General features: G+C 37.2%; 1 pseudogene; it reads left to right on the top strand.

Annotated features, from left to right (window-relative positions):
- LOC133758756 (large ribosomal subunit protein mL64-like) overlaps positions 1-27,449 on the top strand; it is a 43,999-nt pseudogene that overhangs the window by 11,441 nt on the left and 5,109 nt on the right.

The raw sequence follows: 27,449 nt of genomic DNA, 5'->3' as shown, positions 1-27,449 counted from the left end.
AAAATCTAATTAACATGGGGAGAGGGAGAGAAATGATAGATTTTTAAAAATCTGTGTCTCTTTTCTTTGGTACATTTTGTATTCATTTTCATTTAATGTATAAATGTGGCTCACATGTCTAGTCTTCTTATAAATTGGAATTATGTGAGGCCAAATACCATGGCTTATCACGAAACATGCTAGTCATTCCAAACATGTTTATAAAGTACTTACAATGTGCCACACCCTGGACTAAATGTGGTACAAATAAATTTTTTATCATCAACACAACAATCTGATGTAAATAATAGAATCTTCACAGATGAAAAATTTAGGCAAAAGAAATGAATTCCTGGAGAAATTCATGCAGCTCTTTTTCCTGGGATCCAATCCTAAATCATAAACCAGTGGTAGCAGCAGGGAAAGGTATGCCATGACTCAGAGTCATGGAGCACTATGTCTGCCAACTGTCTTAAAGTAAATTCTCTAGAGGGGGAAAAATTACATGTGTCAGAAGTACTAAAGAGCAAAATGTCCATCAAAGCAACCATAAAGAAAGAGAAATAAACAGTTCTATTTTCTCTTCAACATTGTAAGGCATTCATAAATTATCTGTTGTTCCAACTGTGAAATAAAGGCAAACTCTAGATGCTCCCTGGAAAGGAGACACACCACTAAAATGGATTGCACTAAAGTACCTGCCTCTTAGGTTTTTCTTTTAGTTATGGTTTGTTTTTGTTTTCATTGCTTTGACTAAGGTTTGCATTCTTAGTAAATTTTGATTGTTGAAATAGATGTGTTATATAAGTTAAATGATTAATAAAAGCTCTTATATAAAGGAATATAAAATCCCTCTTAGGAGCTAAAGTAGTCACATTTTCCATTCATTCACTCAAAGTTGCAATAAAATCGAAGTTGCAAGAACTTCCCATTGAGTTATAATCAAATCTTTGGATCCAGATTTGATTATCCTGTTTTGTTTTGGTCCTTGATGTTATGCTTTAAAACTTCTTAAAAAATGTTTCTGTGACAATTTTTACACAGCCTATGAGTTATTTGAGTTTAGAATAAGATATAAGAACTTTAACATTTATTATGAAAATATTATGATTAAATTGCATAAGATGATCTGAATGATTAATTTCATATAGCCAAACACTGTGCAAATTTAAATGGTATTAATGCTTTCATTTTTTCATAGTCAATATTTGCACTTCTTAATAGTGAAAATCTGCTTAAAAATCAAATGAATCATGATATTGAGGCCATGAGCAACTAAGGAGTCTTTTAAGGGAGAATTTCAAGCTTAGATACACATGCCTTGGCTGAGGTCAGAGTGTCCACATTGGGGTAGAGGGGTCTAATTCTGCTGTCCATGTAACATGTTTGAATGTTAGCAATCAGTTAGCTGGGAGCCAATGAGCATCGAGAACTGTTCTTTATTTAGAATTGTCCTTGGTCTTCAGAAGACAAACAGGAGCCTCAGTTAAGCTTTGAACAGGGGTGTTTTTATGATGTGAGTTATGTACACAGTGATGCATTTGGAATTGATGTTCTTCCACCTTTGCTAAAAAAAAGTCGCTCTTTTAACAAAATCAATCAGATAGGAATAGAAACCTTTTCAAACATCATAAATTCCTGAACAAAAGCTTTTTATTAAGAATCACGTACTATCATTTTCAAAGGTGGCCATAATTACCAAGTTTTTCGTGATATTCTTCTATTATGTTGCGGGGGAACAGAACATCACCAGAAAATCTGTACCCTGAACTAAATACAAAGGAACTCCCTAATATTTTTTACATATTGAAAATAAATCACTAAATTTATGCCAGCAGAGATAATGATTTTTGAAAGAACTTTTTTCTGGAGCATAGTTAAATGTAATCCCCCACCCCCTCATGTCCATCAGATTCCTTTTTAAGCACTGTATACATTTTAATATTATTTATTTGGAAGGCAGAGTGTTGGAGACAGGGAGAGAAAGAGAAAACATCTTTCATCCATTGGTTTATTCCTCAATTGTCTTCAACAGGGAAGGTTGGGCCAGGCTTACAGCCATGAGCCCAGAACTTCATCCATGTCTCCCACTGGGTCGCAGGGACCCCGTGCTTGAGCCATCACCTGTTATATCTCAAGGTGCACATTAGCAGGGAACTGGATTGAATGTGAAGACAGGATTTCAACCCTAACACTGTGATATGAGATGCTGGTGTCCCAACCGGTTGCTTTAACTACTCTTCCACAAAACCTGCCCCCCCCACCCCGATTCTTTATTTTTTTTTCTTGTAGGGTAAAGAACAATGCCTTTGAAAACTGTCTGTAACATTTTTTGAAGGCACAATGTGCTTCTAACCTTCCCTAGATTAGAAAAGCGAACAACATTTCTAGAATTATCTCTGCAACAAGGATAACTAGGTTCCAGCAGGAACCTATGTAAAGGAATCCCGTAGGTGAATTTAGTAAACTGTGTGATACTTATTTTGACCTTGTATCTGTGCTTATCTTTATTTCTGAGCACTTTGTGTGTCATAGCTTGTGTGATGTAGGAGAGGAGAACTGCTGTTTGAACAATGGTCCAATGCAGACACATTTTGAAGAAGTGTGTTTTATAGAGCTGACACTGAGGCTTGATTTAGGACTGTCCTTTTGAAAAAATATATAAAGATTAACTTGGACCCCTCCCATCTAACTATCATTGGTACATTCCATTTGGCTGCCTAAAGTTTCTGCTTCAGTCCTACTGTAGACAGTAGCCCAAACATCAGGACTTCTTTGCTTCTTCCTAGCTCTAACTTAACTGACTTATATTGGACATAAATTCTCTGTGTTGGAGTGCCAGTTTCACATACTTTGTGTTGCACGGATGTAATTTTGTCACTTTCCTTGACAAACCTCCAGCAATTTTCATTGTGTCAAAGCTGCATTCCTCAAGAAGACTTCTGAAAAGGGTCACACTTTCTTCCACACTGGAAATAGTCTTCAGATCTACCCCACCCACAGATTCCACGTAAAATGTCATCCTTTCTCAGAAGCTTTGCATAGATTCTCTGCATAGAGTTTCATGATTCTATTCTTTATCTTTTGCTCTGGTAATTTCAAGTAGTACATAATTGTCAAGGTACACTTACTTATTTACAAAGTTGATTTTTTTTCCCCTCTCTAGATATTGTGGTCCTTCAGAGTTCAGGCTATGTAATGTTCATGTTTCTCCTGTGCTTAGCTCTTAAAATAAAAATGACACTTGTGATAGTGGAAATAGTGCTTGATAAATTAAGTGATTATAATTAGAATTTTCACTTTGTTCATTAGCTTTTTTATCTGTCTCAAACCCTTACACTTTCTTTTTGGTTTCCTTTTTTTGAAGGTTTAGTTTATTTATTTGAAAGGCAGAGATAAAGAGAGAGAGAGAGAGAGAGAGAAAGAGAAAGAGAAAGAGAAAGAGAAAGAGAAAGAGAGAGAGAGAATTCTTCCATCCATTGATTCATTCCCAAATGGCATGCAATGGCCAGGGCTGGGACAGGCTGAAACCAGGAGCCAGGAGCTTCTGCCAGGTCTCTCACGTGAGTAAAGGCATCCAAGAACTTAGGCCATCATCTGTTGTTTTCCCAGGTACATTAGCAGGGAACTGGACTGAAAGTGGAGAAGCAGGGACTCAAACAGGCACCCAAATGGGTTACCAGCATTGCAAGCAGAAGCTTAACCCATTCTGCCACAGCACCGGCCCCACACTCTATGTTCTAAAGGGTGAGAATCTTTGAATGTATAATCCACCATTGTGTACCATGCCCAGGACACTGTTTTGTTTAGAGCTGATATGCAGGAAATGTTCACAAAATGAGCAGACTGATAACTGATGGTATCAGTTACTGATGATTCTTAATGTTTAAAAGAGTTTCTGAACACAAAATTTTTAACTCAAAAGAATGAAAATCTGTTGATGAATATTTTGACATCATTGAAAAGATGGTTTTAAGATACAGCTGTGATTTTGAAAATGTAGGTTGTGACTTACATTTGACATGATCTCAATTTAGTTGACTCTCACTGGCACTGAGAAACGGGGACTGATGGTACAGCACAGTGGTGCTAAGCTGCCTCTTGAGATGCTAGCTTCCCATATCAGAGTGCCAGTTTGAGTCCCAGCTACTCTGATTCCATCCAGCTCCCAAGTGGTCTTCCTGAGAAAGCAGCAAAAATGGTCTACATGCTTGGGTCCCTGTCATCTACATGTGAGACATGCATGGAGTTCCAGGTTCCTGAATTCACCTAGCCCACCCGTTGCCATTGTAGCCATTTGGGCAGTGAACCAGTGTATGGAAGATATCTCTCTCTGTCTTCTATGTCTCTCTCTCCCTCCTTTTTTTTTCTTTTTTGGTCACTCTGCCTTTCAAATAAATAACAAATCATTTAAAAACTTGAAAGATGAATTTGGATTTTGTTAGTTTTCTACTTGAGTCCAAGAAGTCACCACAAATTTAACAGGTTAAAACAACTTTAATATATTATCCAAGTTTCTCAAGTATTGGTACCAAGTTATCTAGGTTCTCTGCTCAAGGTCACACTAGTATGCAAGAAAGGTGTTAGCTTGTGCAGGTTTTAACTTAGTCATGGTGTCCTCTTCCAGGCACATGTGGTTGGTAGCAGAATTCTTTTCTTTGAAAAGTGATGGTTTTTCCTTCTTCAAGTCCAACAGGAGATACTCTGTTCCTGTTTTAAATCCTTCACATCTGCTTCTTGTTTCAAAGGCATTGCCTTCCTAGGTCTGGCCAGTGCAGGTTTATCTCCCTTTTCGATTACCTGCAACTCATTAAAAGCTAGACACTTTAATGGTATCTGAACTTTTTCTTCACTTTTCTTTGCATTGTAACTTAAAGTATAGCATCTCATCACATCCAGTCAAACCCAGATAGAGTGTCCCCATTCGAGGAGCTGGGTTTGTACAAAGACGTGTCCTGGTGGAAGTTCTTTTAGAATTCTGCCTATGGCAAGTATCTAGTAAAAGTATATATTTCTTTTGTGATTTCTACTTCAATAAAGTATATGTGTATGTGTGTAGCCCTTGTATTTATTATATATATATATATACATATATATATATATCTGTGTAAATAGTGGGTCACAATGCAAAATATATTTTACACAGAGTCATTATTCAAAAACCATTTGAAAATCACTAGGCTCAAGGATAAATTTATAATGAATCTCATGTTTCCAAGTGTCAATTAATGCTTATTCTAACCATAGACAATGGTCAGAACCTTTAAAAATTCATTTCCTAATATTCATCATTGGCCATAGAAATTTTGAATTTTGTCATTCAATCAGTGGTTAATTGAACTCATATTACATGTAAGACTTTGTATTAAGCAATAAAGACATTTGATTCCTCCTTGTGGAAAACACTACATGTACTTAAGTAAATAACCAGTATGACACCAGCTAGAAAGTAAAAAAGAAGCAGTTTAGGAAATTTTGAAAAACATCCAAAACAATTCACATTTTGAAGAAGTTTTAATGTTATTATATCTGATAAAAGACCACATTTCCTTTGCAGTTTTCTAAGAAGTAACCTTATAACAATAAGAGGATAAATAAGATAAATAATTAAAAAGGAAGAAAAGGAAAAGATTAAAGCATTTATAGGGACCGATGTTGTGGCATGGTGGATTAAGCTCCCACCTTCAAATCCAGTACCCTGTATGGGTACTGGTTCCTGTTTCAGCAGCTCCACTTCCAATTTAGTTTCCTATTAATATGCCTGGGAAAGCAGCAGAAGATGGCAGATGTGCTTGGGTCCCTGCACCCACATTGGGGATTTGGATGAAAGTCTTAGCTCCTGGCTTCCACCTGGCCCAGCCCTGGCCATTCTCTCTGTAACTCTGCCTTTCAAATAAATACATAAAAAGAAGAAGAACTTATCAAAGGATCCAGTGTCTGGAATATAGTTCTCATACATTTAAAGAAATGTCTTTACTCAGTAATAAAAATTAAAAAGTTAAAGTGCATTTCTAATACATATCTTATTTTGGATAGTTATATTACCCACTTGAAGTTGCTTAAAACCTCAGACATGGGGGCTGTTAGCCACTCAACTTGTTGTCAGTAAGGCTGATGAGTTGTTCCATTTGCTGAACTGGCAACTGGTTCGGAACAAGCTGTGAAAATCCTCCAAGTCAAGCACAAATTATGCCCTCATTTTTCTCTGCCACCAAGCTGGAGCCAGTGGCAATGAGAAGATCATATACTTTATATTTCGTTATTTGGACATGCAGACTTCCCAAATTACTCCTAATGGAATGTCACTTTCTCTAAATCATAGCATATTGTGATCAGCCAGTTTTGTTATGATACACAATCCGTTTCTTCATGCACTGTCAAAGTTTAGGTCAAAATTTTAATCTTATTAATATTTTTTCTAGTTTTTTTTATGAATATAACAAAACAGATTTTATGTATCTCATAGGCACAGCTCTTCCCTTCCCCTAGTCTTCATTTTCTCTCCTTCCTTCCTTCCTTTCCTTATTTTTTTCCTTTAATTTTTGCAAAGACTTAGTTTCAGTCCACTCTATAATCACAGGCTTAGTTCACCACTAATCATAATATCATCCATAGGAAAGGGCTGCTTTGTCCTTAACGTGGAAGCACAGTGTGCAAATAAATGTTTTCCCTGAGTATCTTGAGACTTTCTGTTTCCAAATGAGCTCAGATTCAAGGTTAATGCACAACAATAATTTCCTGGGTAGTTAGATAAGGATATGTTCAGTTTAATTATTATGAACCAATGGTTAGAGGACTGGCTGGCTGCAGTTGTCATGCAATGCCCTTTATTTGCTTATTGCCTCACATTTCTATCAAGGTCATTGTCTTTCACGATCCATTGATACTTCCCCTACCATGTCCATAGTGTTTTTTCTTTTAAAATCTCAAAGAATTTAATGAATGTATCTCTATTTCTGTTTTATTAATGTTTTTGATTAGATATATGGATTTATATGTTCGTAATTTGGGCTCATGAAAGATTTCTTCGCATTGAGACAGAAACCCAAGAGATTAATTAAAACCTCTATCAGGGCTCCTCTTTTACATTTCACCTCTGCTAGAAAACAAGCATGAATGCAAAAGAAGGTGTTAGATTCGTTACTAACTGATTTATTTTCAACAATCATGTGTGATGTGTAATTATCTAAAATTGTGTTAAAATCCATTATTTCATATAAATGAAAAGGGAAGAAGGTCCATCTATAAGATAATCTAAATATTACAAACTCTATTATATCTAACAGAGTACGTAGGATGACAACCTTGAAATACTTGAGTTAAACCCTTCATCTCCTGTCCATGAGTTCTGTAAAGATAGCTAAAAATAAATTGTTTACTCATTTTCCTGTAATAGAGATTTCAGTTCTCTATTTGCACAGCTTTTCTTAGTGATGTTGCAGCTATTTCCACTTCTGTATGTATTAATGTGAAAAGAGTTCAAGGGTAGATGTCCTTCAGATAATTCAAAGTACATGTTATAGTTGCAAAAGTTCAGTTTCAAATGAATAAGCTGCACTTAGTACATGGTGACATTTAATTTATATGCTCAGTAGTATAGATTATCGGTTCTGGGGGTTATACCTTGGCCAGTAATGAGTGTAAAAGTGACATATGACTGACGTTATTGTTTGCAAATTATTATACTGCCAACGAAGGTAACTATTAAAGACAATCAAATATAGCCCAGTTGTATAGTGAAATCATTACTTTCTGCAAATATCTTGTGATTTATTCAAACGCTTTTGCTTTATGGAGCACCAGAGAATTTGAGAGCATACCCACCATAATCCTAGGAGGTTGTGACCTCATAGATTAAATGCAATGATGAATTTCTGTTGTCACAATGACACAGCCTTGAAGAAACAGCCTTGAAAGTATAGAGTCTGCTTGATGGGATTCAAGCAGTGAGTGCATTTACATGTCATTTGAAATGTTGGTATATGATCTTCTTTGTCAGATGAAATATTGACTTATCAGAGATTGATTTGCTGTTGAAAATACTCATTTCTAATGGTGGATAAAATTGAAAAACCATATTTTTTTTCTTTTGCTTTTTGACAGGCAGAGTTAGGCAGTGTGTGAGAGAGAGACAGAGAGAAATGTCTTCTTTCTGTTGGTTCACTCCCCAAATGGCCACTACGGCCGGCACGCTGTGCCGGTCCGAAGCCAGGAGTCAGGTGCTTCCTCCTGGTCTCCCATGCAGGTGCAGGGCCCAAGCACTTGGGCCATCCTCCACTGCCTTCCCGGGCCACAGTAGAGAGCTGGACTGGAAGAGGGGCAACTGGGACACAACCTGGCACCCCAACTGGGACTAGAACCCGGGATGCCGGCGCCACAGGCGGAGGATTAGCCAAGTGAGCCGCAGCACTGGCCAAAACGTAATATTTTTAAGAGTTCTTATTCTCCAAATAATTTTTCAACAGAAGTTTCTGGTTGGCTGGGCCTTACTTCCATACTCTGGGCTCATTGTATTTTCTAATTATTTACTATTATGTAATTTCCCTACCACTCCCCTTTTTTTCTTCCTGTTACACTGTATTCCAAAGAACTACTTATCTAAAGTGATGACTGGCAACTTTTATAAAGATCTCAGCTTTTCTAATGTCCATTACTAATATAATTGAGCTCTTATCTGAGTTCATCAAGACTGAGTAGCTTGACTCATGAGAAAAATCAAATAAATAGATAAATGCTTTCAATTCTTCACTCCACCTTTTCACTAGAAGAAGCAATGGCATATTTAAATTTTCAGTTTTCCAAAGATGCTCTTTCATTGTTCCCTACCCTACCACACTGCTGAGTTTGTATTTAAATGTTTCATTTCATGCATTTCAAACTGTCAGCCTGAAGAAATACCAATAAGTGTGTTAGGTTTAGATAATCGAAAATTCCCTTTACTCAGCTTCTTAGTCTATATTTATCTGTCTGGCTGTGAAATCTATTCCAAGAGTATTCATCTACCACCCAAATCTATTCACCAAGCATCAAGACTCATCAGTGAGATGGAATAATGCCATTTAATTAGTCTTTGATATACAGCTTAATTAGGTCTTAATAAGGGGTAGTGCATCCTAAAATCAATTATCTTGCTCTTTTTAATAAGAGCAACTAATTAGTAGGAAAATCACCACAGTTCTCTTTTTTTCCTGAAGCTTGCCATGGTGCTAGGAAGAAGGTTATGGAGGAGAAAAAATAGCCTCCAAAATATTTGGAAGAAATGTCAAATTGAACCTAAAAGGATACAGTCAAAATGGTTGCAATAGGTTAGAAATATTTTACAGAAAATTTGGTGTTACCCATTCAGCATATTTCATAGCTTTTTATTTCATGCAATAAGATGAGGTCAGGTGCTTCGTATCTGGGTGTAGCTCTTCCTTTTGTATTGTTAATAAATGTCCTACGTGGGTGGCCACCATGACTATGTCTGTATTGGTCATTGTCCTGCATTTTAAAGTCATCTTTGTTAACTGGTGCCTTCTTTTGCTTTTGCCTAGAAAGTACCCCTATCACCTGCTGAAGATGAGCAAGTATGTGTTCTGGGTCTTAGGGTTTTTCTGTTTGTATTTGAATTGTTCTCCCAAACACTGTACATTCTACTTAGCTGTACAGAAGAAGAACTTCTTTTCATATTTATAAAATCAGTCAACACATAGTTATTCAACTGTTACTAGAAACTAAGTCCAGCTCAAATCATTGGGATTCAAATGTGATTAAAACAGACAAGGTCCTTGCTCTCCTAGAGCTCAAATGTGAATGAAATGAGAGTAAAGGAAATGAACCCTGAAACAAATCTATAAGAGAACTTAGATAGTGTAGGTGCTGTAGGTGCCATCAGGTATGATACTGCGGTAGGTAATCCCTGAGGTCGGATGATGAGCTTCAGCTGGGAAAGTCTTGGAAAGGGTCTCTAAAAAGTTGCATTTAGCCTGATATGGGAAGAATGAGAAAGAGATGGTCATGGGAACATATAGTAGGAGAGCAGTACAATGAAAAAATGCTCACTGGGGGAATGGCACCATTCATCTAACTTACAGATTTTCAAAATCAAAATTAGTATTCATTATACTCACAGAATTTATGGCAGTGGGTTTATAAGTTTCTACTGTACGATTCTTTCAGCTGATCTTTGTGTCTTGAAAAGGTGCATAGTAAAATACTGGGGGAGAAAAGCAAAATGTCTGTCAAAATAGAAAACCTAGAAGCAGGGAGTGGTTCCAGCATTAGATGATGGTAGTGTAAATTAGGTTTTCATGGAAGAAATGAAGAGAGACGTGCCTTTAAAAAAAGATCATGTTAAAAACTAATGTCAGGGCCGGCGCCACGGCTCACTAGGCTAGTCCGCCTGTAGCGCCGGCACACCGGGTTCTAGTCCCAGCTGGGGTGCTGGATTCTGTCCTGGTTGCTCCTCTTCTAGTCCAGCTCTCTGCTGTAGCCTGGGAGGGCAGTAGAGGATGGTCCAAGTGCTTGGGCCCTGCACCTGCATGGGAGACCAGGAGGAAGCACCTGACTCCTGGCTTCGGACCGGCACAGCATGCCGGCCGTAGTGGCCATTTGGGGAGTGAACCAACGGAAAGAAGACCTTACTCTCTGTCTCTCTCTCTCTCTCTCTCTCACTGTCTAACTCTGCCTGTCCAAAAAAAAAAAATAATAATAAAAAAAACTAATGTCAGATGAAGTTGCTTCTCTGAAAAAAGTTCTGTATTTTATTGTGCTTAAGAGTAAAATCAAAAGTTCTTTCCCCTGGCTGGTCTCTTACCACCCAGTGGAAGAACAGTCCATGAACAGTCAGAGATTTCTGCCTTGTCTGGCTTGTCAAAATTTGGAAGAGTGCTTCATGGAAGCTAGACTAAGCCTTGGAGTGCACTCGATATTATGCTTTTACTTATCAAGTGAAGCAGGACTACATTATCTGTTCAGCTCTACATGATGCATTTTATGTTCAGCTCTACATGATGCATTTTAATTCTGGCATACTTAAGGATGCAGTAAGGAACACAGAATCCAGGTTCAGGCTTAACTTAGTTCCCTTTGGGAAAGTCACTCACCTCAGCAGGTGGCCAGCTTCCAGGAAAACCCTTCAGAGAGTGGATTAATAACAGCTGCTTGATGCTAACTACTTCTTGGGAGTACATACTTCATAGAAGGGACAACAAATGAGGGACCTTTTTGGAGAGCCTAGTAATCAAGCTCAAGAAGGTATAGGTCATGGACTTTTTGCTTGGCCCCAAACACTGTCATGTGTAATTGGTACTTAACAAAAACAACTCTATGATGATAAGGGCACCTATATCAGTGAGAGCAAACACATTAAAAAGTTTCTTTGATACTAAAAGCTCTCAGCATCCTCTCTCTCTCACTTGCCTTGGCAGCATGCAATCCAAAGGATGCCCAAATATATGCACAACTTGAGCATATGTCAAAGAGCAGAAGTTCTTATTGGGCTTAATTCTTTAATAAATTTAACCTGTATTTTCACTTTGAACAATTTGAGAATGCATCACGATTTCTTTCAGAGAATTCATTTGGTCTTACCTGGAAGATTTAAAGAAGCAGAAAGCTGAAAAGAAATAGACCATTAAGGAAGTGCTGTAGTTTTAGTTTGCGGTTCAGAGAGAGTTCCAGAGCTATCTGACAATGGTGAGCAGGTGTATCCCTGCTTCAGTCTTTCACCTAATACTGTGTCTTTATGTCTTCTCTTCCTATAGTACTCACTGATCAGAGTTAACCCCTACTTTAAAAGTCTCATATGCTCTCTGCCTCCTTGTTTCTCTCCTTCCTTGTGTTTATCAAGCTTCTTGGATGGAAGAATTATCCTGAAACCCACTCCCCCTCACAAGACTGGTAAATTCTGTCTTCCTTTGGATAACTAATCCTGATTCAAATGTTGATTCTGAGTCCCATTGTGGCATAACACCCTTGTGAGTTGTAGTTGCTGGATGAAAAGGTGTCATGGAATGGAAGAACAGATGTTCCAGCCTAATTTAATCCAAGTGCAATTAGATTTGGGGAGAGGAAGTAAGGAGGTAGAGTGGAAAGGAGAGGAGGATCTATTATTGAAAGAAATAGGTAAATAGCTCCACCTCTTCCTGAGGAAAAATCAGATTTGAACATGACTTTATGCCTCTTGAAGGAGCTCAACATCTAACCTAATGAAAAGGCAAAAAATTGGGGGAAAATTTTTAATGAAGTTTAAAAATTAAAAGATTATCAGCATGAGATAGCTAACAAACTTGGGTTTATTAATACAATGTCAACCCATATACAAACACATAAGCCACACTGAAGTTCAGGGCCCTGCTGCAAAGCTCAGCTCCATAAGGGATTGGTGGGTTGATGGATAGATGGATGGATGCATGGGTGGATGGATGGATGGATAAATCTACAAATAGGGAGGGCCCTTCTGGTAGAATGAAAAAATACAATCTGTGACCCTAAAATGCTCTCACTGGTATAATATACAGAGGAAAGTCAGAATTCCATTTCATATTGTAGTCATATGCAGGAAACAAAGATTTATGCCAAAAGTCTCCAACCTCATCTCTTCTCAGACAATTTGGTGAAATGTCACGTTTGCTTTGTCCGTATTAAGCCAAGGAACTGCTAGTACTGGAAACACTGGATAATCAACATGTATCAACGGCTCAGAGGAACTTGGCTGCAATCACAAGGCCTTTAGTTGACGAAAGCCTTAAGCATTGGCTCTGGTTTACTGCTTCCTCTGTTTCTAATGTCTCAACACTCACCCTCTGTTGAGGCCTCGATAATTGACTGTTCCACACCAGTTATCACTTTATTATAAGCATTCGTACTCATTGTTTTTGTATCTGCGTGTCTTATCTGTGATAATAGAAGATTCAGTTAAACATAAAGAATTAGCTGCAATGTCTCACATGTGAGATCCTTCATTTTTCTTCCTTTGTGACTCTGTGTAAAGAAATTAACTTCTCTGAGCCTCAGTTGCTTCATGAATTATAATAAGGATTGAAAAGACGCTTACAGAACTCCTAGAATACATCAGCCTTCAAGTGGTTTTGCCATTATTTAAAGTTTTTAAGGATTTTTCTCTTTTTGTGTTACAGTCTCCTCTAGCTGATCATAATGCTAAGAATTTAGGCACTGTGACTTTTTTTATTTCTTGTAGAAAACAATTTTCCCTCTTCCTTTCATCTTGCTTTATAAATCGAACACTTTTGATTTTATTTTTTTCAGTGCCCACACATAAACCTTGAAAGTTAATACTTGGCAGTGTTTTCACTATAACCTTCTCTTCCCATCCCCACACTATGTTGTCCCAACTATAAGTGTTAGCATGTGTTTCCCTATAATTCCCTGAGTTTACACACCATGATAGCATTCAGGTCCAAGGAATTTTGGCATCATGATTGGTAATTAAATATTTCATGCATTTGTTTTGGCCTCTGTGATTCACAAGTAATACATTTGATGCCACAGTAAAATAGGTATTGATTACAAGGATGATAGAAAGTACAAGGGACTCATTGCTATCAATATATTTCCTTCAGCATGGAGATATATGGAGATCAGAAGCAAAGGGAACCTGTTTCTCTGTATGGCTTCCTTCTATGTAGTTCATGTAGCCATTTATGGCTTCTTTTGCTGTTCTCCTTAATTGATTCCTTATTCAGCAAATAGAACTAAGATACAATTAACCTTGTGAATAGTTCTTTAGGGGGGTACATATTCAGATTTGATTGGGTCTCAGTTGGGTCACTCTCATTGACCTGAAGGTCAAAAAAAGAACATGTTGGCTGCTTTTGGGTAAGTAATATTGAATTAAATCTCTTCAGAGACTAGTTTAAAGCCTGGAAAAGTCTTCAGGCTTAAACAGTGAGAGATAATTGGAGTGTCTTGTGGTATCAAGTGTTTGAGTACAAATTAATATTTTGGTGTGATTGCTTGCTGTATGCTTTTAAAGGATTCCCGTTGAAAGTCAGTTTCGTTTACACACAACCCTCAGTTATCTGCTGCGAACAGTTGCAAGTAGCAGTTACAGCACTAATTACTGGATAGCCATTTTCTCTGCCTATGAAAATGAAGTTATGTTCTTATGACACTTTAAGCAAGTATTATAAGAGTCTGGGCATTTCAGAAGTTAAATGCCTCCCTCAGACATCTATTTAATTGAAATTCCACATAGCAGTATTTCCATTTTCCTCTTGTTTTGAGATAAAGAATTCCTCCTCTGGTACTGAAGATTAAGTCAGGAAATTTGGGACTTGGAGAGCAGATAAGTGAAGGGCAAGAGGGATCTTTGTGAACACTAGACATCAATTTTTAGTGAAACTACCCCAAATCAGAGTGGCTTTCTTGGAATAATTTAACCCCTCGAAATCACCCACCTTTTATGCACCCTATGACCCCGATATGCTGAATAGTTGCAATTTATTAAGATACAGTTTCTCTGGTAATTTTCTTGACTCCTAACACATTTTAACTTTAAAATAATTTATTCTTCAAGGTTATATTCTTGGCACAAGATACTCAAGAAAGTCAATGTATAAGTTGATTTATTTTCTCACATCCTGGATTAAAACCAAGAGGCTTTGTTTCTACCTTGCTTGAGAGATGTAATATTTTGTCCTCAATTATGTTTTATCCACAGAATATTATTGGCTGGATGCTTAGTGCTTATAACCTTATGAAAGGACTTAAAAATACTTCAAACTTAGCAAAAATATTATCTCAAAATATGAGGAAGAAAATGAAAATTTGAATTTGATTTGTATTTCATGTTGATAACATAGCCTATTAACTCATTAATTATTTCATAAAATTTCATTAAAATTTCATATTAGTTAAGATAATTTTCAGGTTAGACAACCTCCTCCTATAGGAATTTCTGAGAATGTACTGTGACTATTGCAGAATCTCTACCAATAATAAATTGAGCTAGTGACACATAACCAAATAGGTACAAAAGCAAAATTATGAACAATAATTTCTTGGCAATTAAAAACCATTTTGATGTCAAACATGTTTGCATGTTAATATGCGCAATGTAGTATTAGGTACTGCCCCTAAAAATAAAAGCCAAAAATTTAACAACAATGTGGTAACATGCAAGATATTCTTAGAAACTCAAAAAAAAGAAATTAAATGTCCCTTTAAATCCTGGACAAACATACCTGTTCCTGCTTATCACTTAGCAGAAAATGTTCCTGTTAAGAATTGATAACAGGTTCTTGAAGACTTACTTGGACATCCATATTCATAGCAGCATTACCCACAATTGGCAGAAAGTGGAAAAAAAAATCACATTGTCAACCAGCAGATTGGTGAATATACAAGATGTGGGAATAAACAATATTGTGGAATATTATTCAGACTTAAAAAGAAGATTTGTCACGTGATACAAAATGTATGAATCTTGAGAACAAAGTAGAAATAAAGCAATCACCAAAAGGCAATGAAGTAGAATGGTAGTTGGGTTGTTGAGTGGTGATAGAGTGTCAACTTTTCTAGACAAAAATGTTGTGGAGATCTGTTTGACAATGATGAGAATATACATCACAGTACTGTGTATATAAGAAGTGGTTAAGATAGTAGTTATATGTTAGCTGGCCTTACCACATTTGAATGAAAATAATGTTTGAATTATGAATTATTGAGTCCTCTATTCCTAGAATTTTGCTATACATGATAATCCTTTGATGAAAACAATAGGTTCTTCTCTTATTCATATCACTTTCCCTAACGTAAGAGAAAACAAAAGCATAAGAAAACAAACTGTTCTATTATTTCTCACATGTAATTTTAGACCTGTTTGAAATTAAAAAACAATTAAAAGATATCCAATCTTTTCAGATTTTTAAAATTTTTAATATTTTTAAGAAAGCCTTTATTTAATGAATACCAATTGCATAGGTATAGCTTTAGGAATATGGTGGTTCTCCCCGCCATAATCTCCCCACCCCCACTCCTGTCCCACCTCCTGGTAACTCCCTTTCCCATCCCATTCTTCATTAAGATACTATACTAAGTAAAGATTTTCGCAATTTGTAGCCACACAGACACACAAAGTAGAAAGTACTGTTTGAAAATAAGTTTTATATTGGCCGGCGCTGTGGCTCACTAGGCTAATCCTCTGCCTTGCGGCGCTGGCACACCGGGTTCTAGTCCCGGTCGGGGCACCAATCCTGTCCCAGTTGCCTCTCTTCCAGGCCAGCTCTCTGCTGTGGCCAGGGAGTACAGTGGAGGATGGCCCAAGTCCTTGGGCCCTGCACCCCATGGGAGACTAGGAGAAGCACCTGGCTCCTGCCATCGGATCAGCGCGGTGCGCCGGCCGCAGCACGCCTACCACGGCGGCCATTGGAGGGTGAACCAATGGCAAAAAGGAAGAGCTTTCTGTCTGTCTCTCTCTCACTGTCCACTCTGCCTGTCAAAAAAAAAAAAAAAAAAGAAAAGAAAAGAAGTTTTATAGTTAATTCTCATAGTGCAACTCATTAGGGGCAGAGGTCTTACATGTGCAGCAAGTGCACAGTGATTCCTGTTGTTGATTTAACAATTGACACTCTTATTTATAATGTCACTGATCACCCGAGGCTCTTGACATGAGCTGCTAAGGCTATGGAATCCTTTTGAGTCCACAAACTCTGTCAGTATTTAGACAGGGCTATAAGCAAAGTGGAAGTTCTCTCCGCCCTTCAGAGAAAAGTACATCCTTCTTTGATGGCCCCTTCTTTCCACTGGAAATTATAATTCACTTTGTTCTATGGTTGCTGAAATATTTATATATGAAAATATAAAAATAATTTAACTTTTGGATGATGCAAACAAAAATTAAAGATTATATTCTCTTACTGTTTTTGTTTTCTTGTATTGTGTGCAAACTTCTTTATATGACATGGTAAACATGTTTGTTGGACATGGACTGAGAGAAATGTACCATGTATATATTAAGATGGTTCTGTGTTCTTTTCTCATTAGCCTACTACAATAAAAAAAAATGACATCTACAGGATGATTAAAAATGTAACTCTCAACTAATATTTGAACAGTTCCATAGTATTCAATTACAAATGCTTAACCAGCTGATTTAGTATATGCTTCTATTCCTTGCTTTAGATTATTATTGAAGAGAAAGCAAATTTAAAACCTTGTCAAACAAATTCTATAATACTCTCTGAGAAAACACTTAGGAACCCCAAGTTATAATACAATGTGAGAAGATGAATTACATATATGAGAGAGAAAGAGGGGAGAGAGACAGATTGGAATATAGAATATTCTAGTATAAGATGTATTCCAAAGTGACATTGGTATATAAGAAAATCAGCTATGCTCCTGGGGATCAGGGAAGACTTCAGAGAGCTAGCTTGAATTAGCATTGAAATTGAGCTTTGTTAGATAAGTATGAAATGCCAATGGACTAAATGGACATGGCCTGAACAGGAAATCCCAACTAGAAGGAGAAAGTTGAGCAAAGGCCAAGGCATGAAAAAGAGCAGGGCACATTTGAGGGAACAACCTAGAATATGGGTGTTCGGGAGAGTTGCTAGAGAGGAACTAGAAGGGTACAGGGAAGCCAATTTATAAAGGATCTTAATGCCCTGCTTAAGACTTTTGTAGTTGATTTAATAGCCATCAACAGGCACCCTCCAAGACTTTTAAACTGTAGAGAAAAGGGTAATCATATTTGTGTGTTAGAGGTACACTGACAATGTACCTAAGGAGAGATTTTGTAGCAAAGAAACAACTGTCATTAGGAATTACAAATAAGCCTAAAAGGTTTGTCAAGGCTAAAGATAAATTAATTTAAAGGCAATTACTTTGTTTAATGTTGGGGAAATGAGGAAAATATTGTTCATTTGAAGGGAAGGGAGTAAAATTTTTAAAGAACCATTTGGGTTGCCATTATGTGGCTTATGAAATATAGCAACTACCCCCAAAAGCTCTTTTAATAAGCTGGAATTTCAAATGAAAAGGACTGAGAGGAAGAGTCTCCTATTTGTAAACACATTTCAGGAAAGTGCAGGTTGCTGGAGTACATACCTGGGAGAGATGAGGAGCCCAGCACTGTGAGACTCAGGATGCTGCCTTTTGTTCCACTGAGTATGATGCATGTTTCTTTCAAGAACAGAAGTAAGAAGATTTATCTTTTTGTGATAAGCTAAGTTGAGAAAAGTGCAGGCATGGGAACTTAGGTGGGGGTCATAACAGATTGATTTTGGTTACAACTTGAATTGGAAAGAGAACAGATGAAAGAAAGATTCTCACTCATTTTTCAGTGTGATAAGTCATCGCTTAGAAAGAAGCAAAAACACTTATTAAAAACATGTTGGTAGCCTAACCACCTGGGTACTCACACACAGTTTCACTTCACTGTTTTAAAGATTGAGTTTATGAACTTCCCCCCCTCAAACACTGTTCCTCTTTTTATGTTTTCTGAGTTAATTAAAGAAATGCCTCTTTCCTATAGATATTCACTCCTGGTTGCTGAAACTATAGCCCTGAGAGTCATCCTAGAATCTTCCCTCCCCCAAGTTTTCTGCCAACTTTTCTTTTTTTGCTATTATTATTTATAAAATTTGTCCCTTCTGCTCTATGTTCACTACAAAGAACAACATGAATTGTATTTCTTCTGACCTCTGACATTTTATTTCTTATTTCTTGTCTTCTTCCCAATTCATCCTTCACTAATCAATTCACATCCTGTTTTTTACCTGAACTGTGGTCACTCCTTTATCCTATATTAAACAATGTGTTTTAAGTCTCCCATAGACATATATTGGTGTCAAGCACAGTACTTACTTACTGAAGGCCATGAGACAATATTGTTCAGCCTCTGCATCTCAGTTTCCTTCATGATAGCCTTGTGAGGGTTAACTAACGTAACAATGCAACATGCCTAGTAACTGATCACCGTTGTTATTGTCTACAGTGACTTCCTAACAGCTCCCCATCTCCATCTGAAGGAACTCTTACACCGAAGTGGAGGTCTTTGAAATATGCCATCTACTTACCCCTCAGATCTCACCTTTCTCCTGTGATGTTCAGGACCATGGGCTCAGATATGTAGAGGAACTTCTCTTTTCCTGAGTGAACCATACTTACTCATCCCGCCAGGTCTTTCTATATGTCAAAGTATCAAGTGCCTTTTTCTTATGTCAGAGTAATTTAATTTCTACTTTTGGCCTTTCCTCATATCCATATTCATGGATAGCAGCTCCTAATAGTAGTCCTAATGTGTATTTCTGTATTGCCCTACATACCCTTCTGTAATGGTAGTTATTACACTGTTTGAATTCTAATTTGTCTCATCTATCAGGCAAAAATCCCTTATGGCCAGCGTTCTAGCTCTTACTCTCATCTAAAATCTTAGGATGTAATTCAAATATACTTGAATATGAGTGACATAGGAGTACATTAATAACATTCCAAAATTTTTGGAGTTCTTCAGAAGTGACTCTGTGGACAATATTCCCAATTCAGTGATACACTGCTATTTATTTGTTCAAATCAAAATTGAAAAAGTCATAAACATGATGACATTTAAAATTGATCCTTTTTTATTGTTTTTGCCTATTTTTCCACTTCAGACACTACATTACTCACTGTATATGGATGGTAGTGGGAACTAGTTAAAAACATTTACAAAGCACACAGCTTTTAAGTGAGATAAGAGGGACATATGTTTCAAAAGGCCATCAAATATTTGAACACAAAAGAAATTAAGATCAGAGATCTCTTGGAAGAGCTGAAGAAATAAAATGCTCAGGTAATTGGAATGATTGAGATTAGATAAAGTAATTCCATGGTTCTCCTTTCTTGCAGTGGTCTGTTATTGCTTTTGTTCAGTTTACAAATTTTTTTTTTCAGTTTCAGAAAAAGCATTGTATTGATATTGGCAGGTAAAACATTTGGGAACCGTAATTAGATTGTGGAAAATAAATTATTATATAATGATGTATCTCCTCTTATCCAGTGTATTAGATTTCTGTTTTTCTTTTATTCTTCTTGGTTTATCATGTTTTTAAAAATATTTATTTATTTTTTATTTATTTATTTATTTGAAAGGCAGAGGCGAGGAGAGGGTAGAGAGATAGAGACATGGACAGAAACAGAGAGACAGAGGTCTTCCATCCACTGGTTCACTCCCCAAATGGTTGCCATAGCCTGAGCTACACCATTCTGAAGCCAGGAGCCTGGAGCTTCTTCCAGGTATTCCATGCACGTGCAGGGGCCCAAGCATCTGGGTCATCTTCCACTACTTTTCCAGGCCATAGCACAGAGCTGGAACCAAAGTGGAGCAGCTGGGGCTTGCAGCAGCTTTACCTGCTACCCCACAGCACTGGCCTATGAGAGGGTTTTTTTTTTTTTTTTTTTTTTTTTTGACAGCGTTAGACAGTGAGAGAGAGACAGAGAGTGAGGTCTTCCTTCCGTTGGTACACCCCCAAGTGGCCACTACGGCTGGCGCTGCGCCAATCTAAAGCCAGGAACCAAGTTGCTTCCTCCTGTTCTCCCAAGCGGGTGCAGGGGCCCAAGCACTTGGGCTATCCTCCACTGCCCTCCCGGGCCACAGCAGAGAGCTGGACTGGAAGAGGAGCAACCAGGACTAGAACCCCGTGCCCATATGGGATGCCAGCATCATAGGCGGAGGATTAACCAAGTGAGCCACGGCGCTTGCCCTGAGAATTTTTTTTTCGTTTTTTTTTTTTTTCTCACCTAGTTCTCTTTTCCTTTTTTTAAATATAGGGTTCAGTGAAATCCCCAAAATAGTCTATACCCAGAGGAACTCATTTTCTTTTCAAGGAAAAGGTCCTGAATGAAAATTGGGGCACTAGCAGTGCTCCAGAGTTCTGAACTCAGTCCCAAAGTCATGCGACAATCATTGATCCCCTCCTAAGGAGGATGCTGTATGAAAGGCACACCTGTTTTCTTCTTTCGGGGAAAATTACCATAAAATACTACATTTAGTTTCCTTGGAATTAGCCATCTCGTTCTCTTTGTCATTCTTTTTATCATTCTCTTTCTCTAAACACATACATCTGTCTTTTCCCAGATCAACACATTTCATTCTTCTTGTAACTGCTTTACTGTTTCTCCCTGGGGGACCGTTCTCTCTATAGTGTCCCCTTATTGAATATAAATCCATCTCTCACTGCAGGGTTATATAGCCAACTGAAACCTGTCATGTAGAGTCAACCAGCTTTTTTTTACAACATTGTTTTTAGACCACTCAGTGGGAGAATATGAGCAGGCTGAAGTAACTGCCTCCAACTTAGAATAAGGAAAGAGCCCCAGTGCAAAAAAAATCTATTTACTCTAAGGAGGCAAAGGCACAGGAAGACACCAAGATCTGTTTCAGTCCCTCCATCCCCTTATGCTACAGCTGCAAGAAGAGCCACTTAATATTTCCATTTTATGAGCTAGTACTGCTAAATTTTCTGTTGCTGTGATAAAAGGTAGACACAGTAACATATGAGTATTGGCTAGTTGCTAATGGGTTCTAAAGTCTTCAAAGGAGGTAAGAGGTATTTAGAGAGACTGTTTAAAACTAGACTGTCGTTTGTCAACCATAAAGACTTTAATTCAGTTGAGAGGTGAGGAAAGCAACAAGTACTGGGTTCTCTATGTTTAAGAAGTTTGCTTGATTTTTTTTTTTTTTTTTTGACAGAGTTAGACAGTAAGAGAGAGAGAAAGGTCTTCCTTCCATTGGTTCACCCCCCAAACGGCCGCTACGGCCGGTGCTGCGCCGATCCGAAGCCAGGAGCCAGGTGCTTCCTCCTGGTCTCCCATGCGGGTGCAAGGCCCAAGCACTTGGGCCATCCTCCACTACCTTCCCGGGCCACAGCAGAGAGCTGGACTGGAAGAGTAGCAACCGAGACAAAATCTGGCGCCCCAACCTGGACTAGAACCCGGGGTTCTAGCCAAGTGAGCCGCGGCACCCGCCAGAAGTATGCTTGTTATTCCACTGGTGTTAATCTGCATGTTACATACTATGAAAAACTAAGGTAGTGTTGACCTGCTTCCTTTTCCAGAATTAATCCGACACTACTAAAAGAATATTTTAGATGACTATTAAAACTAAACAAAAAGCAACTTGAATTTATGTCCTTTAAATATTTACTTTTTTGAGAGTTTTTTTTCCTTGAAAATAACATCATCCTGCTTCCAAGTACGGCTTAAGAAAAAAAATTTAAATGCTTTTAATGGTAGCATAATTTATAAAAATTACCTGCACTCACAGTTTGCCCAAGATTTAAACACGGTGTTTTGAGCAGTTTTGAAGAATGGCTTATCGATTTGCCATGAGGGTTGAAACTTCTATTGAACCACATTTTGCAGATAGCTGATTAGCATATTTCTTGTTCATCTAGCAGTCAAAGAAAAATTTATTGTCTCATGTTCTTTATACTGTCCTCAAATTAAAGAGTTTTTAGTCTTCTGTTTTCTTTATAGAAATAAAAAGCAAAAAAATAAACAGAAAGGGAAGGAATTCAGGAAGGAAGAAATGAATTGAGGAAGAATGAAAGAGTATTGAGCATTTAGTATAGTAATTATTGAATCCCAGAGAAAGGTGGAAAACTCTTTTTGGCAATATCATTCCACTAAATTAATTTAATTAATTCAATGACTTGGTTAATGAATATTCATGGAATGCTAACTGTACTCCAGGAGTTGAACTAGAAATATAAAGATGAATACACAAAGTACTACCTTGAAATAGTTAGTAGTCTGTTAGAGAAACCCAACTGTATATGACTAGTATATGATGCATTTTTAAACATATAATGTATATTGTGAAAAAGCTATCCATAGATTTCAAATTGTTTTTTGTATCCAAGTAAACTTATCTTTTAATTCCATTTTCCATGAGCTTTTTAAATACCCTCTGTGGATTCAACAATAAAGTGCATGTATCAATGTAAAGATACTTAAAAATATATTAAAGTAATGATTCAAATAGTTTTTAATCAAGAAAGCATCAGAGTACCAATAAAAGGGTAAAGAATACATAACCATGTCAGTTCTGAATTATTTCACACACCAGAACTGGTCCCCAGAAATGATCATTTCAAGAGATAATAGAAGAGCAGAGAATATCTTTGCAATGGTTTCTTAAATGATATCAATTTGAAGCAGATTTAACATAATTTATTGACCCACCTCTATGTCTTGGGCAAACTCTGCAATTCTCATAGCAACTCTACTGTTGACTAGTAGTATGACACCAGACAAGATGCTGAACCTCTCTAAATCTCAGGTTCTTCATTTATAAAGGAATGATTTTATTGCATAATATATTTCCGGTGTGGTTCACACTGCTCTGCAGTTTCATGTTTCCTTTTAATGTCATTTTCCTTTCTCCTAAAGACTAACTTTAATGTTTCTTAAAATGTGAGTTCCCTGGTGATAAATCATTTCAGCAGTAGTATGCTTGTAAGTCTTCATAAAATGTATATTTTCTGAATGTAAAATTCTCAGTTGATTTTTTTTCAGTAAAGATATTGCTCCACTGTCTTCTTGTTTGCATTGTTTCAGATAAGAAATCTGCTGTTATGCTTATCTTTTTTTTCTTTTTCTAGGTAGTGTGTATTTTTCCTTTAATAGTTTTAAGAATTTCTTTTTATCACTGTATGTAATAAATGTTAAATTTGTTATGTACCTTGGCATAATTGTCCTTCTGTTTTTTGGAGTTAGTTGAACCTCTTAGATATGTTTTCATCACATTTAGATGTTTTTGATAATTATTTCTTCAAATGTATTTTTGCTTTTTCCTTGTCTGGGACTCTGGTTGTACTTTATTTGTCCACTTGAAGTTGCTTCATAGGGACCATTATTGCAATATAGGGACATTTATCTAGAGATAATTGTTCTACACTATAGAAGCAAACTCAACTAGTTCCATGTGAATTCTGAGATCATTTTCAGACGAGTGGGAAGAGGTACATTTCCTTCCTTCTGTAAACACTAAATACTGTCTCTAGGTGTCTTTTTGGGAGGTTTTTTTCCTTGCCACAGCTAATTTTCTTAAATGCACAGTTGATTTGTCCTTTGCCAAACTTGTGATCCTGCTGACTATTCAAGGCATTTCCATGCTAGGCTGCTGTCTCCTCTCCAGTGCTGTAACTGCCTTCTTTTTCTCCTTGTGTTCTCAGAACTATCTCCATAACATAGGAATTCCACTGGGCATGGCCTGGTTCCCTTTGTTTATGCTAGTCTGGAAACTGTCTCAGAGAGGTCAGTTGGGGCAATTGTCAGGCGCTTCTTGATTTCAGAAAGCACTTCCTTTCATTATTTGATATCCCATGCCTCAAAAACCATTGTATGATAATTTTTTGCAATATTTCCAGAAAGAAGATTAATCTGTGTCTGTTATGCTACCTTAGCTCAAAATAGAATTTCTCTGCAGGTCATTTGTTAAACACCAAAACATGTTTATTCTCAGGGTATAATAGGTTACAGTTTCATATACTTCATGTTCCTAGGAGTGCAAGGATTACTCCTCTATCCAGGGAATCAGGAAACACGCCTTTATAAAGGGAGGTCTCATTATCTATTTGGACTGTGGACTCTGGAGAAAATAGCAGTAGTGAAATATTTGGTGGCTTATGTGACTTTGTTTTTTCCAAGAATACTATGCATTTTGGGAATCCTAGATAAAAGCTTTGGTGTTGTTTCATAGGATGCCTTGCTGACTGCTGGAGTTCTGTTCTAACTTCCCAAGTGATTTGTTCATGACATATGTAAGGGTTGTTTGGTTTATTGTAACATTACATTGTAAGGGCCAGCAGAGTACAAGAAGAAAAACATTTTCTCTTGATTCTAGGAGGTGAGAAACTATATTTCAAAATAAAACAGTTATGTTAAAATCAGCAAGAAACTTTTAAATTTTTAATGAAAAAAATTTTTAAAGATTTATTTATTTATTTGAAAGTCAGCATTACACACACAGAGAGAAGGAGAGGCAGGGATATAGAGAGGTCTTCCATCTGCTGGTTCTCTCCCCAGCTGACCACAATGGCTGGCATTGAGCCAATCCAAAGCCAGGAGCCAGGAGCTTCTTCTAGGTCTCCCACGTGGGTGCAATGGCCCAAGGCCTTGGACCATCCTCCACCACTTTCCCAGGCCACGGCAGAGAGCCGGATTGGAAGTGGAGCAGCTGGAACTCTAACTGGCACCTATATAGGATGCCGGCACCACAGACAGCGGCTTCAACCACTACGCCATGGTGCTGGCCCCAGAAAATGTTTTATTTTATTAATATATTTGAATTTACTAACTCAAACTGATAGGGCTGAGGGTTAAATTGATCTTAGTCTTATGTTAGATACTTAAATCTGATTTCATATATATTAGAGCTTGTTATTGTTAAGAAATCAACAATGTGCCTAAATTTGAAAGGGAAAGTACCTTCATATCTTTACTCTCATATTTCAAATAACATTGTATATTCTATCTGGTAGTTTTAGTCAGGTTTTCACTACTCTGAAATATCTAAGAGAAACCATTAAAGAAAGTTTATTTCAGCTTAGAGTTCAGAGGTCAAAAGTCAAAGGTCAGAATCAGGCAGCCCCATTGGTCTGACATCTGAAGGAAAAATCACATGAAAACCAGGAAGGGCAGATGTTGTGGCTTAGCAGGTAAAGGAGGCTGGCATCCCATATGGGTGCCATTTCATGTCCTAGCTGCTCCACTTCTGATCCAGCTCCCTGCTAATGGTCTGGGAAAAGCAGCAGAGGATAACCCAAGTGCTTGTGCCCCTGCCATCCACATGGAAGACCCATAGGAAATCCCTGGTTCCTGGCTTCAGCCTGGCCCAACCCCAGCCCTTGCAACCATCTGGGAAGTGAACCAGTAGTTGGAAGATCTCTCTCTCTCTCTCTCTCTCTCTTCCTCTCTCTGTAACTCTGCCTTTCAAATAAATATGTAAAACTTAAAAGAAAAAAAAAAACAGGAAGAGAAAGACATGAGGAGCATGTTCTTCCTCTGCTGTCTATGTGGTCCCACCTTATTGTGTAGTCTCTTCTTACATTTCTAATCATTATTAGCTCATGGTGCTCCACCCTAGCAACCTAATCCAACACATTTTCCCAAAAGTTCCAGCTTCAAAAACTGTAACTGGATCAATCCAACAACTTAATTCATCAACTATTAATCCATTAACCATTGACAAAAAACTTTGGTGTTGAAAATATGCAATAGTTTTAGTAACCAAATCTTACTCATACCATACTAATGGTTCAATTTCTGTCACAATACCCTGCCTGTTGACATTCACACGTGTTGCGTTTTTCTCTTTTACAACTCTTGCTTTTACACATACCCTTGCTTCTATATCTTTGCAAAATTATTTGAATATTTCTTTAGAATCTTTACACAAGTTAGGCTTTTAGAGGTTATAGAAAGTAGAAAATTTTACTCTTGACTGTAACTGTCCAATTGTTCTCCCCAAATAATTGTGCCTTGAATTATAATTTTTACCACAATTGGTATAAAGTGATTATAAAAATAATATAATGGCTACTGCTTTGATCTATCAGGACTGATATGAAATGTTTACTTGAGATATAATCAAAATGTATGGCATAAACCACTGTGAATTTTAGTTTTTATTATTAATAATAAGTATATAAGTAAAAGGTGTCAATTACTAATTTACAGCTACTTAACTAAATTGGCAGTCTAAATAATAACTATCTGTTATGAATCCATAATTATATATAATTAGCTTATTAAAAATAGATGTATGAATCTCCCATGCCGATGTCTAAGGAAACCAAATGAGAGTATTCACTTACATAAATAAATTTGGGAGCCAATGATGTTGAGTGAATGCTACATTACTTGCAGTTTTTTTGTTTGTTTGTTTGTTTTTTTTGTTGTTGTTGTTGTTAAGAGCTCATATCATAAACACTTTTCTCTGCTTTGAGAAATCAGTTCTCCAAGTGGGTATATTTCTGCAGGTAGCCCCTTCTGTATTTGTGTTGGCAAATAGTGACAATTAGATAAAATTACATTGTGAACTCTCAAGGAAGGAAACTGTAGGAACAGAATGAGCAGTGGCAATGAAATAAAAGTAAAGTTTCCTGAGTAACCTTTTCGGATGTGTGAGAGGAATCCAGAGCATGTTTCTTTTCAGGTTAAGAATAGGGAACCAGCCACTGCTGACCATATTGAAGATAAAAAAATATACCAAGAAGAATTCAAAATACTGCTACAGCTCCTTCTGGAATCGTTACTCAACAAGCCTTTTTATTGCTATTACTAAGTTATCTTAACTGTTTTGTGGACAACAGCCTCAGGGGCCTGTCTTTATTTGCATCTGTTACTCTGATTACTGATCATGAAAATAATAAAGTTGGGGGAGAGGGAGAGAGAATAGACCCATTTGCTCTGTTTCTTTTAGGGTATAACCCACAATAATACAGAAAATAATAATCTGAAGAAGATAGGGTTGTTGT

Source organism: Lepus europaeus, chromosome 4 (assembly GCF_033115175.1).
Source record: "Lepus europaeus isolate LE1 chromosome 4, mLepTim1.pri, whole genome shotgun sequence".
Classification (NCBI taxonomy): Eukaryota; Metazoa; Chordata; class Mammalia; order Lagomorpha; family Leporidae; genus Lepus; species Lepus europaeus.
The sequence above is the reverse complement of the archived record's forward strand: the minus strand, read 5'-3'. Positions and strand labels throughout refer to the sequence as shown.